General features: G+C 37.6%; 1 pseudogene; it reads left to right on the top strand.

The window, feature by feature from the left end:
- The first annotated feature begins 55 nt into the window (after positions 1 to 55).
- LOC103074867 (tigger transposable element-derived protein 1-like) lies at positions 56 to 12,285 on the top strand (annotated as a pseudogene).
- The last annotated feature ends 4,267 nt before the right edge of the window (positions 12,286 to 16,552 follow it).

Genomic DNA, 16,552 nt, shown 5'->3' with positions numbered 1-16,552 from the left:
AACTACTTCTTAAGTCTACGCAGCTTTGGCTGATCCAACTATAATTCATTTCTCAATGTGGCCCGAGAAGACTGACGCTCAAAATCCTGAAAAAATTCCCAGACGAATATTGGTGCAGTTTCTGGGTCCCAGGTGAGTCTTGGTTCTGATTCAGTCCTAAAGATCCATAGAGACACAGTCTCAATGCCTCTGTCAGTAGTCCTCTGTATTCATTGATCCTGATGTTTAAGAAATATGCTTGCTTCTATGAATGAATGAAGAGATAGATAGATAGATGATAGATAAGGTGGGATGAGTTATATCAAAATAGAATATCTTGTGGACCTTGTACTTATGCATTGTCAAATTTTAATAAATGAGGTTAAAACATGGTTTTGAAATACAGCTTTAAGATGTGTATCTTTATTCTCATCTAACAAAAATGTTATGGACTACAGTGGTTAGAATTCCAGGCTTTCACTCTCGGGGGCCTGGGTTCAATCCCTGGTCGGGGAACTAAGATCCCACATGCTGCAACTAAGACCCAGTGCAGCCAAATAAATAAATAATATTTTTTAAAAAATCATTCTTTTCGTAAATTGGAAAGAAAAGGATGAATAACTTTCAAAATAATTGCCGGTGACAGCCCTTCATACTCAAGAGACTCTGGTTAGAAATATATCACGTGGCTCCAAGCATGCTAAAGTTGAAATAATTGTTTTATTACTAACTCAACTTACTTATAGTCAACTTCTAGCTTGGTGGCTTTGTAATAGTTTCAAAGTCTTCAATATGTTTGTATAAGAAGAAAATGACTGTAAAGCAATTATACTCCAATAAAGATGTTAAAAAAAAAAGAAAATGACTTTTTCCATTGAGGACCTGCAAATAGGTCATCCTGTTAAACTATCATGGTATCCTGCTGCTCTCATAGCACTTATGACAGTATTATATATATTTGTATGATTCTTTGTATAAAGTTTGTATGCCTCATGAGACTTTTAACTCTGATATCAGGGGACGTAATTAATTCTTTCACCTTTTTATATCTTTTGCCTACCACAGAACCTGGCATATTGTATGGAGTGTCAAAATATTTTAACGTGTTAGTGTACTGTGCTCATGTATGTGTATATACATAGATAATGAACACAGCAAGAAGCTTTTAAAAGATTTGAAGAGGTTTGTGGGAAATGACTTAGGTTGTCCTCACTGTGGCAGCGCCAGCACCATTTCATCCCACTCCCTCAACTGCAGAGAATCTACGCACATCCTGACCTGTGATGGAGAGTGAAGACAGATGGGAAAACCCTCAAGAAATAATTCTATATAGCTTCGCTGTAATTCGAAAAGCAAGAATTTATTTTAGTTATACAGGCATGCGGAAATGTAAATGTCAGTCATATTCACAGCTCTTAGAAGACATAGGGGTTTAGTTCTCCAAATTATTCTACACACAGGTAGCTAGAATGCATACACACACACACTACTACAGTACCTTGGCGTTAGATAGAGTACAGAGACCTTGGAAGACAGGGGACCTGAATTGAAATCCCAGCCCCAATACATACTGGCTGTGTCACCTTAGGCAAATTACTTAAATCTCTCCAGGTCTCAGTTTCCTTATCTGTAAAGTATCTACCTCTTTGAGTTAACATAAGAATTGAAGCTAAGATCTTGCTATTTGTTTTCTATTTGACTCATCTTTTCTTTGTTCCTTGTTTATTGACTTGTTTTGGATTTATTATTTATTATGTTTCCATTTTATCTCCACTGTTGGCTTATTAGCTATACCTTTTGGTGTGTGTGTGAGCGCACACGCATGCGTGTGCGTGTGTTTTAGCGGTTGCTCCATGACTTAACAATATACATCTTTAACATCGCGGGCTGCCTTGAAATAAAGACATACCACTTCATTAACAGTGTAAGAATCTTACAACAATGCACTTCCTTTGCGCTATTGCTGTCATATATTTTAATTCTATATTTTATGGGTTTTTAAACTCAATTCCATTTTGGTCAAAGAACATACTTTGTATGATTTAAATCCTTTTAACTTTATTGACACATGTTTTATGGTGAAGCACATGGTCTTTATTGGTAAATATTCCAAGTGACCTTCAAAAGAATGTTCATTTCTGTTTTGGGATGGAATGTACTATAAATATCAAATAGTTCAAGTTAGTTGATAGTGTCTTTCACATCTTCTGTATGCTTACTGATTTTTCAGTCTACTTTTATTGATTATTGTGAGACGGGCGTTGTGTGGATTTATCTATTTCTCTTTCAGTTCTATCAGTTTTGCCTCACGTATTTTGAAACTCTGATAATGAGACTGATTTCTTTAACCCAGAAACCAGAATTTATATGCTCAGATAAGTATTATTCTTCAAATTAGTAATTGCCTTGAAAGGACATGAACTCATTAAAACAATATCATGTTGTTTGTAGGGCTCCTCCTACAGAATGAAATGATACGCTACAAACACAAAATAGATTTCATTACAGTGTTCCTTATTTTTAACCCAAAATAATAATAACCAGCATACAATCCACCATGTTCATCAGTCTTGGATCCAGCTAGTTTTGACTGCTTCCCAAAACATCCCATTTATCCTCAAAAGATGAAGATATCTATCACTTCATCAGGCCTATTTTTACAAATGAGTTACAAATACTATAGTTAACTCCCAAGCAGGTGTTCCAAACATATCCTAAAGATGGCAGCATTGTTAGACTAAGGCAGTAGCTTACACAAGGGATTATTTTTAAAGGAACACATAGTTGAGCTTTAATGTTTATTAAAAATACTGTTGACATTATTTTATTATCATACTTTGGATACAATTCAGGATTTACTCTCAATAATTAATTATGTAAGAATGCATTCTTTATGGGAATTCATAGTGATCTCTCTTTAAAAAGTGTTTCAATTTTACAACCACAGTAACTATCCAATGTCTTTAGAGATACATTTATTGTAAAAGATGAGATATTACTGTGCCAGCAGGCCTAACATACAACATCTGAAAATAATCTTAGCCTTTGATAGTCAAAGTATGGTCCATGGGCCAGCAGCTTTAGCATTAATTACTTTAGAATTAATTGATACCTACTGAATCAAAAAATCTGCATTTTAACAAGATTCCCAGGTGATTTGTATACAGGTTAAAATTTGAGAAACACAGCTCTAGCTGATCCTATGAAGAGACAACAAAATTTACAATGCCAATGAAAATAACTAATGAAGATAAGGAAGCTCTTTTCTGATAGAATAGTCAGTGATGAGTATCTTTATTAAGGAGAAAATTAATTCTACAGTTAAGTTTTAGGAATGTAAATCTTCAAGAGGAATTCAGCTGAATTTAGTGGACCACAGACGAATTTCAAAAAATTAAGTAAACCATAAATTTACTAGAAGAAAACATAGGCAGTAAGCACCTTGACTTCAGTCTTGACAATGATTGTTTTGGATTTGACACCAAAAGCAAAGACAACAAAAGCAAAAATAAACAAGTGAGACTACATCGAACTAAAAGGCTTCTGCATAACAAAGGAAACCATAAATAAAATGGAAAGGCAACCTACCAAATGGGAGAAATATTTGCAAATCATGTATCTGATAAGGGGTTAATATCCAGAATATATATAAAGAACACATACAATCCAGTAGCAAAAGAAAAAAAAATCTTGATAAAAAATGAGCAGAGGATCTAAATAGACATTTTTCCAAAGAAGACATACAAATGGTCAACAGGGAACATGAAAAAGTGCTCAACATCACTAATCATCAGGGAAATGCAACTCAAAACCATGAGATGCCACCTCACACCTGTTAGAATGGGTATTGTCAAAAAGGTAAGAAATAATAGGCATTGGTGAGGGTGTGGAGAACAAGGAACCCTTGTGCACTGCAGGTGGGAATGTAAATTGGTGCAGCCACTGTGGACAACAGTATGGAAGTTCCTCAAACATTAAAAGAAGACCTATCATATGATCCTGCAATTCCACTTCTGGGTATTTATTTGAAGAAAACAAAAACACTAATGATGCTTATTGCATCATTATTTACAATAGCCCAGATATGGAAACAACCTAAGCATTCATCAGTGGATAAATGGATAAAGAAAATGCGGTGTACAAACCAAAGAAAAACAAACACGTAGATGCAGAGAACAGAGTAGTGGCTACCAGAGAAGAAGGGTGTGGAGGGCGAAATCAGTAAATGGGATCAGCTGTATGGTGACAGGTGGAAAATAAATTTTTGGTGGTGAGCGTGTTGTAGAAATATAATGTACACATGAAACTTACATAATGATAAATGTTACCTCAATAAGAAAAAAGAAAAGAAAATGTGTATATATAATATATATGTATGTATGTATATACACACAATGGAATGTTATTCTGTCATAAAGAAGGAAATCTTGCCATTTGCAGCAACATGGATGGACCTGGAGGGTGTTATGCGCAGTGAAATAAGTCAGAGAAAGACAAATATGATATATGATATCACTTATATGTGGAATCTAAAAAACAAAACAAACAAAACCCAAACTTACAGGGCTTCCCTGGTGGCACAGTGGTTAAGAACTCACCTGCCAGTGCAGGAGACACGGGTTCGAACCCTGGTCCGGGAAGATCCCACATGCCACTGAGTAATGAAGCCCGTGCGCCACAACTACTGAGCCTGCGCGCCTAGAGCCCGTGCTCCGCAACAAGAGAAGCCACCGCAATGAGAAGCCCGCGCACCACAACAGAGTAGCCCCCCGCTCGCCGCAGCTAGAGAAAGCCTGCGCACAGCAACAAAGACCCAACACAGCCAAAAATTAAAAAAAAAAAAATTAAAAGATAAGTTCATCATAGGAAATCTCTAAATGACAAAAAAAAAAAAAAAATCATGTATGAGCATTGTTACTATTTAGTGTGTGTATTTCCTTTTAGGCCTTTTTCTATGTACATAAAATTGAAATTATTCTTAATATACTAGGGTCCTATTTTTATTTTTCCACTAAAAAATTAGTCAAGCGTTTCTAAAGTTGGCAAAACTAATTCTTGATCATAAAATATTTTTGTATGAATAATGAAAAGTAAAGGACGTCTCCCACCCCAATCCCAACCTTTAACAGTAACAACTTAAAGTGATAGGTGCGTATTCTTAGGTTTTCCTCTAACATAAGCATTTTGTCATCTTATTAAATATTCTGCCAAAAATGATTCCAAAGACTGCATTATGGTCTATCTTACAAATACGCCATACTTTAACTATTTACCTAATTTTTTTCAAATTTTTTTATACTACAGCAACGCCATTTCTTTAGATTGCATTCCTACAAGTGAAATGACTGGGTCAAAAGGTATGAACATTTTCCACTCTTGATACCTACTAGAAAAGTACCCTCCAGAGAGGAGGCCCCATTTCACACTCCCATGAGCAACATATCAGCATGCCTATCTCACAAACCTAGTTTTGATGAAGATTAATATTACTCCACTTAACTGTTTTTGGATAAGCACATTATTACACTGTATTGTAATTATTTGTATGGGCTTCTTTGTCAATTAACTAGACTGTGAGGGTCTATGTCTTTTTTTTATTGGCCCTGCCGTGTGGTGTGCAGGATCTCAGTTCCCCAGCCAGGGATCGAACCTACGCCCTTGGCAGTGAAAGCACGGAGTCCTCACCACTGGACCGCCAGGGAAATCCCAAGTCTAGGTCTTTTTTATCTTTATACTTCTAGAGACAGCATCATACAAAAATATTCACTTATCAACATATATTTATTGAATGTGTCAGATGCCATTCTAGTTTCTGGAGATCCAGCTCTAATGGATGTTACATTCTAGTGGAGATAGACAATAAACAAGAATAAAATTATAGTATGCAGGTAATAAATGCTATAGTCAAAAACAAAGCAATGAAATATTAGGGGGTAAGGAGAGAAATGGAGAGGGTTTGCTATTTTATGAAGGGTGGTGAGGAAAGAGCTCACTGATAAGGTGTCATTTAAACAGGTATTTGAAGAAGCAAAGCAGCATGCTGTGCAGGTATGTGGCGGGAAGAGTATTTCAGACAGTACAAAGGCTCTGGGTTGACAGCACGCTTAGGATGTATGAAAAGCAGAAAGGAGGCCAGTCTGGCTGGAACAGTGAGGGAGAGAATAGTAGAAAATGGGGTCCAAGAGATAATGGAGAAACTCATCATGGAGAACTTGTAAGCTTCCTCAGAACAGATGATGCTATTCTGTATGAGATGAGAAACCACAGGGAGGGCTTTGAGAAGAGAAGGGACATGATCTGACATGTTTTCAAAAAATCACAAGCTGCTGTGTTGAAATAAAATGTGTGAGCTATTAGGGGGGAATCACTTAAGAGGCTATTGTGAAAATTCAAGCACGATATGATGATGGCTAACATTAAGATAATAACTGAGATGAGGAGAAATGGATTCCAAGTATATTCTGGAGGTAGAGCCAGTAGTTCTTGCTAAGGGGTTGAATGTCCATTGTATAGGAAATGAAGAGAAATGGATAGGGTTTGCTATTTTATAAAGGGTGGTGAGGGACACTTTTTTAGAGTTTTCTTCCCTAATGTTCAGAAGGTTGACCGTGCATTTGAATGAGAGATGAGGTTCAAACTATTTTGAAGATGAGAAATTTACTTGTTCAAAGTAATGCTAACTAGTTGGTAGCCTTAAGTTATAGCCCAATAACTAATTATATATCAATATATCTTTAGTACTGTCTGAAAGAACCTTCTGTGATAATGGAAATGGTCTATATCTGCATCATACAACATGGTAGCCACTAACCACACATAGCTATTGAACACATGAAAATGTGGCTAATGCACCTGGGGAACTGAATTTTTTATTTTATTTAATTAATTTAAACGTAAATAGTCACAAATGGCCACCATATGGTACAGCATAGCACTATATTGTGTTACATCCTCTTGATACAATAATTTTCAGTGAACACAAAACTTTGAAAATTGGCTGCATACTTTTTTTTTAAACTTACGTGAAGGCTCAGCAGCCCTGGCTTACAGACCCAGCCGCTCCACGGCATATGGGACCTTCCCGTACCGGGGCACGAACCCACGTCCCCTGCATCGGCAGGCGGACTCTCAACCACTGCACCACCAGGGAAGCCCCTGGCTGTGTACTTTTTTTTCTTTCTTTATCACATGATTTTAACTTTTTAAAAAATGTTTATTTATTTGGCTGCACTGGGTCTTAGTTGTAGCACTTGGGATCTTCATTGCCGCATGCAGGCTGTTAGTTTCGGCACTCAGGATCTAGCTCCCCGACCAGGGATGGAACCCAGGCCTCCTGCATTGGGAGTGCAGAGTCTTAACCACTGGACCACCAGGGAAGTCCCATTGGCTGCGTACTTTTTAAATTATAAGATTCATTAACGTGTAAGTATTTTACCATCTGTGTAGAAGAAGAAATATATACTATAAACTTGTATATATATGTGTGTGTGTGCATATATACATCAAGTATCAATAAGGATACATCACAAGGCTGTAACATTAGCTGCCTCTGGGAAAAGAATGGGTAGCTAGGGGTCAGAGTTGGGAAAGAGAATATTCCCTATATATCTGGGTTTTGTTTTGTGTTTTTTGTGTTTTTTTCTGCAGTACGCAGGCCTCTCACTGTTGTGGCCTCTCCCGCTGCGGAGCACAGGCTCCGGACGCGAAGGCTCAGCGGCCATGGCTCACGGGCCTAACCGCTCTGCAACATGTGGGATCTTCCCGGACCAGGGCGCAAACCCGTGTCCACTGCATCGGCAGGCCGACTCTCAACCACTGTGCCACCAGGGAAGCCCAGTTTTTTTTTAATTTAATTTAATTTTTTTTATACAGCAGTTTCTTATTAGTCATCCATTTTACACACATCAGTGTATACATGTCAATCCCAATCTCCCAATTCATCACACCACCACCACTCCCTGCTTCTTTCCCACCTTGGTGTCCATACGTTTGTTCTGTACATCTGTGTCTCCATTTCTGTCCTGCAAACCGGTTCATCTGTACCATTTTTCTAGGTTCCACGTATATGCGTTAATATGATATTTGTTTTTCTCTTTCTGACTTACTTCACTCTGTATGACAGTCTCTAGATCCATCCACGTCTCAACAAATGACCCAGTTTCGTTCCTTTTTATGGCTGAGTAATATTCCATTCTATATATGAACCACATCTTCTTTATCCATTCGTCTGTCGATGGGCATTTAGGTTGCTTCCATGACCTGGCTATTGTAAATAGTGATGCAATGAACATTGGGGTGCATGTGTCTTCTTGAATTACGGTTTTCTCTGGGTATATGCCCAGTAGTGGGATTGCTGGGTCATATGGTAATTCTATTTTTAGTTTTTTAAGGAACCTCCATACTGTTCTCCATAGTGGCTGTATCAATTTACATTCCCACCAATAGTACAAGGGGGTTCCCTTTTCTCCACACCCTCTCCAGCATTTGTTGCTTGTAGATTTTTTGATGATGCCCATTCTAACTGGTGTGAGGTGATACCTCATGGTAGTTTTGATTTGCATTTCTCTAATAATTAGTGATGTCGAGCAGATTTCATATGCTTCTTGGCCATCTGTATGTCTTCTTTGGAGAAATGTCTATTTAGGTCTTCTGCCCATTTTTGGATTGGGTTGTTTGTTTTTTTAATATTGAGCTTCATGAACTGTTTATGTATTTTGGAGGTTAATCCTTTGTCCGTTGATTCGTTTGCAAATATTTTCTCCCATTTCGAGGGTTGTCTTTTCATCTTGTTTATTGTTTCCTTTGCTGTGCAATAGCTTTTAAGTTTCATTAGGTCCCATTTGTTTATTTTTGCTTTTATGTCCATTACTCTAGGAGGTGGATCAAAAAAGATTTTGCTGTGATTTATGTCAAAGAGTGCTCTTCCTTTGTTTTCCTCTAAGAGTTTTATGGTGTCGGGTCTTACATTTAGGTCTCTAACCCACTTTGAGTTTATTTTTGTGTATGGTGTTAGGGAGTGTTCTAATTTCATTCTTTTACATGTAGCTGTCCAGTTCTCCCAGCACCACTTATTGAAGAGACTGTCTTTTCTCCATTGTATATCCTTGCCTCCTTTGTCATAGATTAGTTGACCATAGGTGCGTGGATTTATCTCTGGGCTTTCTATCTTGTTCCATTGACCTATGTTTCTGTTCTTCTGCCACCCTATATATCTGTTTGAACATTCTTAATTTTGAGTCATATGTTTTGTCTATTCAAATATGTTTAAAATTTTTTTTTAAATTTTGGTTAATGCTAACTTCTGTAACTTTCCCTAAATTTCTTTCCTGCATGGTTCAAATCAATGACTGGCAAGTGAACTAAATACCATTTTCTGGATATGTCTCTAAGGTGGCCTTTAAGTAATGCTTGAAAATAAATCTCGAGGTGACACACAATTCCTCAGCTTCCACACAATGTCAGTGTCCTACCCCCCACCCGACCCCACCAACTCCCTTGTTCCAGGCAGTTCAAGTTAGATCCAGCTAGTTATTCTGTCTACTGAATATTAATTCATTTTCTCATTTTATACCAAAATGAAAATTTTGTCTCCACTTTCTATACAGTGTTAGCTTTCTTGGGCTCTTCTGCTTAGCAGTGACTTGTAGAGAACCAGACTATGTGAGTTCAAATCCTGACTCTGCCCCTTATCAGCTGAGTGCCCTCAGACGCATGTAACTACTGTATCTCAGTTTCCTCATCTGCAAAAAAAATGAGTAATAATTCCCTCTTCACTGGCTCTTTGTAAGGATTAAATGGGTTAGAACAGGCATACCTTGTTTTATTGTGCTTTGTTTTATTTCCTTCACAGATATTGCGTTTCTTACAGATTGAGGGTTTGTGGCAACCCTGAACTGAGCAAGTCTATCAGCACCATTGTTCCAACAGCATTCACTCACTTTGTGTCTCTGTGTCATTTTGGTAATTCTTGCGTATCTCAGACGTTTTCATTATTATTATATTTGTTACGGTGATTTGTGATCAGTGATCTTTGAGGTTACTGTTTTAACTGTTTTGAGGCACGAGGCACGGTGTGCCCATGTAAGATGGCAAACAGTGGATAAATGCTGTGTGTGTTCTGACTGCTCTACCCAGCCACTCCCCCATCTGCCACCCCTCAGGCCTCCCTGTCTCCCGACACAACGGTATAGAAATTAGGCCAGGGAATAAGCCTACAATGGCCTCAAGCATTCAAGTGAAAGGAAGAGGTGCACATCTCTCACCTTAAATCAAAAGCTAGAAATGATTAAGCTTAGTGAGGAAGGTGTCTCAAAAGCCAAAACCGGACAAAAGCTAGGCCTCTTGCACCGAACAGCCAGGTTGTAGATGCAAAGGAAAAGCTCTTGAAGGAAATTAAAAGTGGTACTCCAATGAAAACATGAATAAGAAAGCAAAACGGTCTTATGGCTGATATGGACAAAATTGTAGTGGTCTGGATAGAAGACAGACAAGCCACAACATTCCCTTAAGCCAAAGCCTAATCCAGAGCAAGGCCCTAACTCTCTTCAGTTCTGTGAAGGCTGAGAGAGGTGAGGCAGCTGCAGGAGAGTCTGAAGCTGGCAGAGGCTGGTTCATGAGGTTTAAGGTAAGAAGCCGTTTCCACAACATAAACTGCAAGGAGAAGCAGCAAGTGCTGATGCAGAAGCTGCAGCAAGTTATCCAGAAGATCTAGCTCAGATAATAAATGAAGGTGGCTACATTAAGCAAGATGCCATGTAGGACTTTCAGAGCTAGAGAGAAGTCAGTGCCTGGCTTTAAAGCTTCAAAGGAGTGACTTCCCTGGTGGTCCAGTGGGTAAGACTCCACGCTCCCAATGCAGGGGGCTCAGGTTCATGCCGCAACAAAGATCCCGCATGCCGCAACTGAGACCCAGCGCAGCCAAAATAAATAATTTTTTTTTTTTTTTAAAGGCTTCAAAGGACAGACTGACTCTTTTGTTAGGGGCTAATGCAGCTGATGACTTTAAGTGGAAGCCAATGCCCATTTACCATTCCCAAAGTCCTAGGGTCCTTAAAAGTTAGGCTCAACCTACTCTCCTTATGCTCTATAAATGGAAGAACAAAGCCCTAGATGACAGCATATCTGCTTACAAGATTTACTGAATATTTTAAACCAACTGTCGAGACCCATGGCTCAAAAAAAAGGTTCCTTGCAATATATTACTGCTTATTGACAATGCACCTAGTCACCCAAGAGCTCTGATGGAGATGTATCACAAGATTAATGTTTTCATGCCGCTAATACAATATCCATTCTGCAGTCCATGAATCGAGGAGTAATTTCAATTTTCAAATCTTATTTAAGAAATACATTTCATAAAGCCACAGTGATTCCTCTGATGGATCTGGGTACAGTCAATTGAAAACCTTCTGGAAAGGATTCACCATTCTAGATACCATTAAGAACATGAGTGGTTTAGACTTCCCTCGTGGCGCAGTGGTTAAGAATCTGTCCTGCCAGTGCAGGGGACATGGGTTTGAGCCCCGGCCCGGGAAGATCCCACATGCCACGGAGCAACTAAGCCCATGTGCCACAATTACTGAGCCTGCATGCTGCAAATACTGAAGCCCGCACGCACCTAGAGCCCGTGCTCTGCAACAAGAGAAGCCACCACAATGAGAAGCCCGTGCACCGCAATGAAGAGTAGCCCCCGCTTGCCACAACTAGAGAAACCCGCGTGCGGCAACAAAGACCCAATGCAGCCAAAAATAAATTTAAAAAAAAGAACTTTAGTGGCTCACGGGAAGAAGACAAATTATCAATATTTGGAAGAAGCTGATTCCAACCCTCGTAGATGACTTTGAGGGATTCAAGACTTCAGTGGAGGAAACGGCAAGAAAACTCGAATTCAAAGTGGAGCCTAAAGATGTGACTGAATTGCTGCAGTCTCACGGTAAAACTTTAACAGAGGAGAAGTTGCTTATGAATGAGCAGAGAAAGTGGTTTCTCGAGATGGAACTGACTCCTGGTGAAGATGCTGTGAAGATTACTGAAATGACAACAGAGGATTGAAAATACTATGTAAACTTAGTTGATAAAGCAGGGCCGGGTTTGAGAGGTTGACCCCAATTTTCAAAGTTCTGCTGTGGGTAAAATGCTATCAAATGGCATTGCACACTACAGAGAAACCATTAGCAACAGGAAGTCACATGATGCGGTAAACTTCATTATCCTAAGAAATTGCCACAGCAACCCCAGCCTTCAACAGCCACCAACATGGAGACAAGACGCTCCACCAGCAAAAAGCCCCTCAAAAGGCCCAAATGATGGTTAGCATTTTTTAGCAATAAAGTACTTTTAAATTAAGGTATGTACATTGTGCTTTTAGGCATAATGCTATTACACACTTAATAGACTACATACAGTACTGTGTAAACATAACTTTTATATGCACTGGAAAACCAAAAAATTTGTGTGACTGGCTTTGTTTTGATATTTGCTTTATTGTAGTGGTCTGGGACCGAGCCTGCAGTATTTCTGAGGAATGCTTGTACATTTAAAATGGTACCTGGCATAAACAGTTCAAATTATCCTGTTGATAGCTATTATATACAATTTTTTTTTTTTTTTTTTTTACTTTTAAGTCTATTTTAAAACCTCTACAAGCCCTTAAAGACACAGACACAATTCTGTATTTTGCTACACAAATACTAAACTACAGTGCTTCTATTTTCAATACATTTTGATTTTGGGGTGGGAAATATGCCCTCTCAAAATACCAAATTACTTTGGTTTAGTTTCTTGTGAAAAAGAAAACACAGTTGCAATTCCTACAGGATTAGTATAGAATTCAACCTGGATCCCACTGCAGGCTGGCTCTAGGTTCTACCTTTTGGTGCTTTTAATTTTGTATTTTTTCCCCTAAATATACTATATAGACACAGTCGCAAAAGAAATAATCCAACTAACATGTTTAAATAATCTTATTTTGTCAAAATGTAATCATATACTGTGTCACTGAGGGATATAACTTTTTGAATGTGCACTTTACCAACCTACATGACATCCTAATGGTATATTAATAATAGTTCTCTCTATACTTAAAGTGGATCATAAAACAATTAAGAGTTTTTATATCTTGGTTTTGTGAAATGAGGACACCCACAAACTAACAAGCATACTCAAGGAATAATAAATTCTGTTCAAAAACAAATGCATGATTTTTAAAGGTTAGCACATGAGGTAAAGAAATGTTTAACAAACATTTATCAGCGGGAAAAATCCCAAACTAAGAAGTGAACTGCTCTTATTTACATACAGCATTTATTAAGGAAAAATGCACCCTGATGGACCAGGAAAATCTTAACCTGCCACAGAAATCAGACAGATGAAATACAATGTAATAGAAACAAAAATTTTCTCTTTTCCATAAAACCAAGATTAGGGATGCTAGTAAACTTAAATGCAAATATAAAGGCTGCCAGACCAATCTTCTATATAAATGCCTTCCAAACTTCCATTTCAGAGACCAGGGTGAGGGATTTAGGGGGGACAATCTTTGAATCAACATTTTATCTTCAATTCTTTGCTTCACTGACTTCTGACAGTTTGGCAAATTGGGGGTCATCACATTTAAAAGAAATGCCAAAGCTTGACAAATGCATCTAAGAAAAATAGAATAAATTCCAAATGCCTGTGCAATTTTCTGTAGTTCCTAGCATTCTAACCCAAAGTCATCACATTGAAAACTTAAGCCGCTTCCTTTAGATGGTATAATTTTAGCAAAAACCATTATATCCAAAGTACAGGATAATTAAGGTAACACTAAAATCATACACCCAAAATTCAAGTCTAATGCCCTTTTGTTATTCTGGGTTATTTGGTGTGTAGGAGGATGTATGCAGATAGTAACTTCGTTTTTGAAAAAAACTGAAAAATTTCCAATCTGATTCTTACAATTTCTTCAGTATATGTTCAGGAATCTCCCTCTTTGGAGCTGAATACTACTTACTGGCCACCAACATGGTCCACTTAAAAATAGATCTCCACCCCTCATCCCCCATCTGCCATGGTCTAAAAAATGTGCCAGCTTCCAGTTTGGGGCCTGTTGCTTACAGCCAGAGCTGAAAACAAATACACTTCACCTTTGCTGGTTTCCAGATTTCAGCTTAATACAAACAGGAGTCATGGCCTTGACTGACCTCTTCTCTGTCCAACAGTACTACAGAAGCTATTTTCCTTAAAAATATTAAGATTTATATGCTTAAATATTCGAACACTGTGCATAAGGGTAAGACAAAGTAATAAGTATTAATTTAGAAAAAAACAAAAATAAGAGACCTGAACAACTAGATATTATCTTATTTTTAAAGAAAGGGGACCAAATTCCCCGGTTTCAAAATTCAAATTTGACTCTAGTTTAAAAGGAAAAAAAAAGGGGGGGGGGGAACCAGTGATGTCATACATTAAATTCCTAGATAGGCTGTACTTCTTTATGTCAAATTTCACTTAAACAAACTTTAAGGTATCAGTGCAGAACAGAACTGCAGTGAAAGAGCAGAAACATAAGCCTTCAATTTTTATTTAAGAATAGGTATGATTTCAATCAAAATAAGGTTAGAAAACGCAAAGAAATATCAGGAATTGGCCTCTTTCAGGGAGTCCTTTAAAAAAATCTATCATTTGGAGTAACTACTGCACATCAGCTTTTGAGTTTTTTTTTTTTTTTTTGCGGTACGCGGGCCTCTCACTGTTGTGGCCTCTCCCGTTGCGGAGCACAGGCTCTGGACGCGCAGGCTCAGCAGCCATGGCTCACGGGCATAGGCACTCCGTGGCATGTGGGATCTTCCCAGACCGGGGCACGAACCCGTGTCCCCTGCATCGGCAGGCGGACTCTCAATGACTATGCCACCAGGGAAGCCCTGAGGTTTTTTTTTAAATGAGTTAATATTCCTGTCTAACTATGTGAAAATTTTTAGAGTAATTTTACTAGGAGGAAACTGGATATAATTTGGTACCTTCCCACATGGCACACTGACATGGAATAAACAAAATGGCAGGTGGGAAAGGGGAAGGAGGAAGACACAGAAAGTAGAGTTAATTATAATGGGTAAAAAGGTTTTTTAAAAAGTAGGAGTGAAGAATTTGAAACCATAAGAACAAGTTGTGTGCGTGTATGTACATATATATGTACATTTACATATGTACATAAATGTACATATATATGTACATTTACATATGTACATAAATGTACATATATATGTACATTTCATATTTTCATATCTTAAAAAATAAAATTGGAATGTTATTTCACTTAAAATGTACAGCACACAAAATGTTTTGTAGTGGTAAAGTGTACACCAATGTAAATTTTCACAATTTTCCAGTAAATAACAGTTCTGAATCAAAAAATTACTATTACAAACCCTTTAATCAAATGTTTATTTTTTGCTTCCAGCATTATAACTTGCTATAATTCATAAACTTCAATCTAAGTAAGTTTTTAGACACTGACCTAGGTCCTTAAGCACTCACTTATCCAGCAAAGAGATTATTCACCCAGCTACCACTCTTGCATGGACAATGCTCACTGGTACCTGAACAATTTAAAGTGCATATGAATTCTTTTGATGAATGGAGACACAGCTGTAGTTTTGCACTAAATTTTCAATTACTGAATTGCATGTTTTTTCATCTTGATACCTTATGATCATTAGAAAGCTACTTATCACATAATATTATAATCATACACTATGCTAAATGCCCATTTGTAACTGCAAGAAACTCATGTTACAGACACACTACTGTCTATGATATGATACAAAAGTCATGGCCACAAGTTTCCGCATAAGAGGTTTTACTTCTCTATCTCTCAAAGCAAGAACTATCCCACAGTTCAGATTTACACAAGTAGTGCCTCTTTTAAAATAAATTAAAAATAAAATGCTGTCCTGTCTGTGAAATTATAAATATTTCTAGTCCACTTTACATGTTAAAATGCTTATAAATGCATTATCTCCTAGTAAATACACATTATGGGACTGAAGCCAGTTAAAAAACAAAAACAAAAAACCAGTCATCACACTGGCCCATGGAAATATCTAGGGCTATTTTATATTTCCTATCACTAGGAAAGTTAAACTAAATAAGGGGAAAAAAGCAAAGAGAAAAGAAATTTTACAAAATGGCAAGTAGCATGACCTAAGAGTGTACTGAAATCTCTTCCTTCCATTCAGTAACAAAGCCCTTTCTGGAATGAACGTTTATGGATAACTAGGTTAGGAAAGTGTTCCTCTTCGTGCTCAGGACAAAAACCACAAGGTAGGTACGTTAAAATAATTTCTACATTCTATAAGGAAAGACAGACTTTGAAATGGAGTGACTGTTTTAAAAACCGCAAACCAAGATTTAGCCAGAATGTTCAAGATTGACAGGATTTGATGGAGTGAAATATTCACTGGCAACAAAATTAAAAATCATAATCTTACAGATGCTGCTTATTTTTTTACCAATGTGAAGAAAGGAAACATGATTGCAAGGTACAATACACACTGACAGGCTAAAATGAGAAATTATGAACAATTTAAGTAACCAA

The sequence above is a fragment of the Lipotes vexillifer genome, unplaced genomic scaffold (genome assembly GCF_000442215.2).
Source record: "Lipotes vexillifer unplaced genomic scaffold, Lipotes_vexillifer_v1.1 scaffold1272, whole genome shotgun sequence".
NCBI lineage: Eukaryota > Metazoa > Chordata > Mammalia > Artiodactyla > Lipotidae > Lipotes > Lipotes vexillifer.
The sequence above is the reverse complement of the archived record's forward strand: the minus strand, read 5'-3'. Positions and strand labels throughout refer to the sequence as shown.